Below are 3,524 nucleotides of genomic sequence, written 5' to 3' on the forward strand. Positions count from 1 at the left end.
TTATCAAGGGATGGGATCAGTTGCTATTTACTCTCATTCTTAAATGCATGGAATACTTCTATACGGTTGAGATTGTTTTCCTGGATAATGGCAAGGACTGGCAATCTCTTCCCATACTCTGATCATTTCCATCACAATAAAATTCATAGCATACTTTGAACTGAAATGGTGGACTTGCACATCATTTAAAATGTTATTTTGGATTAATATATTTCATTAATTCTCTAGAGCCAAGCTCTGCCATTGACATTATTTCGTTCTCCAGTGGTCAATAGCCAAAGTAAGCAATTTGATTTTTTTAAACATGATTCAACTATTGTATTTTTACAATGTCTATAAATAACAAGGCAGTTTGAATCGGAGAGGTATTTGACAGTGAAAAACAAAATCTTAAAGCAGATTTGTAGCTAAAATAGATATTTGTATATCTAGAAATGTATACCAGAAACCTGTAGGAAAATATATCAATGGAATACTTTAAATTGACAATTGTTATGAAATTGAATCAGAAATAGCAATGTTTGCTTCAAAAGAATTACTACTTAAGATCAGGGTGAATACATTTCTTTCCTCTACATCTTTCAAGTGGATTTAGAGTATGTCATTGATATGGGAGCATTATCCTTAGAGAAGGATAGGAAAATGCTTTAAGAGGAAGTAAATTGCCTATCAAACTAACCAATTTTACTAAAATGTGGGGTTTCAAGTGAAAGGCACTTCAGAAAACTTGCTAGTTAGGTTCTTACTGGTTAACAGAGTTGGAAATCCTATTCACAATAGTATTTAAAAAATGCCTTTAGGGCCTCCCTGGTGGCACAGTTGGTTGAGTGCAGTGCTGTGAAGCTGTCCACAACCTCTGCAGTATGGGTTTGATCCCTGCTGGCTGAGGAGATACCCACATGGCGTGGCAGACCTCTCCTGTCTCGCCCACTGTTCCCCTCAGCAGTGTATTTCAGTCACTCTGCCTGTTCTGTTCTCTGTCTCTGGTGAATCCTGGCACCCTCCTGCACATGTGGCCTATACCCCGGTTCTTGTATAAATAAATCATTAAAAAAAAAAGCCTTTACCGGATGTTGGGAGTGACCTTTCCTGGAGTAAAAATAACCTACATAATCGTTGTCTGTAACAGAAAACTCATTAAGAAAGTGTGCATTTAGAAAAGTTTAATATGTAAGTTATCACACTAGAGAAAAAAAAAGTTATCAATAGACTAGTTTGACCTGTTCCTTTCATAGGAAGTATTCTGCCTATTATCCTGTATTCCATAGTAACAATAATCATGAAGAGGACTTCATTAATACCAAAGAACACTAAGTTGGATTAATAAATAATTGTGTTAACTTTCCTTCATATATAAATATGGAATCATATTTAATTCTAGGTGTTGTAAAGATCAAATAAAATACTCCACGAGAAAATTGTTATGTGTATGCACACAAAATGTTTATTTCCTTCCTTTATTCTAAGGTTTACTTGTTATGGCACAATTTACAACATTCATTTGCTTCAAAGTCTTCACCCAAGTATAAGAATTACCAGTAGGTACTTTCAGAACAAATGTCAAATTACATTGTATAAAAACCTTTTAGCTTTGACTGTCCAAACTTTTCCTTCCTGGAGTACAAAAGATAACTTCCACAGCACAGAAAAAAAAAAGTCACTATTCTCAGGTCTTATTAACTACCACCACTATGCTAAAATCTAAGACTACTTGACCAAATTGAGTCCTATAATTTATCCTAATGTTTCCAAGTTTTTCATCATGTTCTCTACTCAATTCTGATCATGAGGCCCTTGAAATTCTTCTTAGTTTGACTAAACTCGAGATAGATTTCTTCCTTACAATAAACTTCTAGCCTTCCTTTTCTTACAGCATTTACTTTAGAAAATTTCTGGTTACAAATTATTTCTCTGGCCCTTTGAAATGTAGATAAAGCTCTTAGACTCTAACCAGTTTTAGAACCCAAGAATGTCTTTCTCAAAGACCTGGGTGCCATCTCTTTAAAAGATATTGCCTGAGTCCCAGTGGCAGGGTATCAGCTTAATTGGTAAGGCTTTGTTCGCAAACCCAGATGGCTTAATTACAATGAAAAACATTTTAAAGCTCAGAAATGACAGTGTTCTAGACACATCTCATTGACCAACACCACCCTGCCTGCCCTATCCTCATATACTCTTCCATTCGCTCACCCCAACACTTAAAATCCCTCCTGCCTTTTCTTTCATTGGAGTTGAGTTAATCTTTCTCCCCTGTAAGACAGTCTGAATAAAATGGTCTCTGCCTATTTAACTCTGCCTGATAGCTTTTTCTTTGGAAATTTACTCCTTATTGAGTAAATTCTATGGTTTATCATTTAACACTTTTGCGAATATCCTTGACCCATTTGTCTTTTTGTGCCCAAACCCCAAATCTAGAAAAGCAATCTCTCCAGTGATTGTTGGGAGAACACAGAGCCAGCTGACTTCAAGTCCTAGAACACATCCCTTTGCTTAACTTAAATGCACAACACCTCCTTATTCACACTCATTTTCAGTAGATGATATCATTTCCTATTCCACAGAGAAAACAGAAAATAGAAACTAGATGAAAAGTGTTTACCAGTGTCCATTTCTATATACCTCTGCCCACCTGGATCTGGGATTTTTATACTTTTCTCCCCATTGTTACTGTTGATTCACTGGCTCTCTTAGAGCTCAGGCAACCCTTCCACTGGTTCCCTGACCCCGCGCTTCCCCATCTACTCCAGAATATTGCTGTAGAATCTCTCCACTTTCTACCCTTTGTTACCACTTTTCGCCATTTTAATCATTTCCATCACCCAGAAACATTTCATAGGTGCTCACGTCTTAAGATAGTTATCAGCAGCAACCCTCTCTCAATCCCAAATCCTCTGCTCTTTTTCAATAAGTCATGCTATGTTTATTTTTCACAATTTCTCTCTTCCCATTGTCTTTTTATGTATGTATGTATATGTTATTTTTATTGAGGTAATATTGGTTTATAGCACTGCATATGATGTAGAGATATAGCTGTAAGCTACCACCACACCCAGCACCAAAGCATCCATAGTCCACAGTCACAGTTCTTTGGGTCCCTCCCCTGTTGGCTTCCTACTATCTATCCTCCCACTCCAGTAGCCTCATCTCTGCAGTCAGATATCTAGGGTTTGTTTGGACATACTTTTGTCTGTGCCTTTGTTTATTTTTACATGAGTGAAATCATCAAATCATCTAGTATTTGTTTTCTCCTTGTGACTTGTTTCACTTAGCATAATCCCTCCCAGTTCTATGCATGTTGTCACAAATGGCAAAATTTATCTTTTTTTATAGCTGAATAGTAGTCTTCTCTGTGTGTGTGAGTGTGTGTAAGTGTAACATTTTCCTTTGCACTCAGTTGTCTCTATAACAGCTGTCGTAATAGTACTGCAGTGAACATAGGAGTGCATATATTTCTTCCAATTAGTGTTTTTACATTCTTCAAGTAGATACCTAGCACTGGAATTGCTAGATCATGTGGCAGATTT

Source organism: Talpa europaea (assembly GCF_964194135.1).
Source record: "Talpa europaea genome assembly, chromosome: 2".
Taxonomy (NCBI): Eukaryota; Metazoa; Chordata; class Mammalia; order Eulipotyphla; family Talpidae; genus Talpa; species Talpa europaea.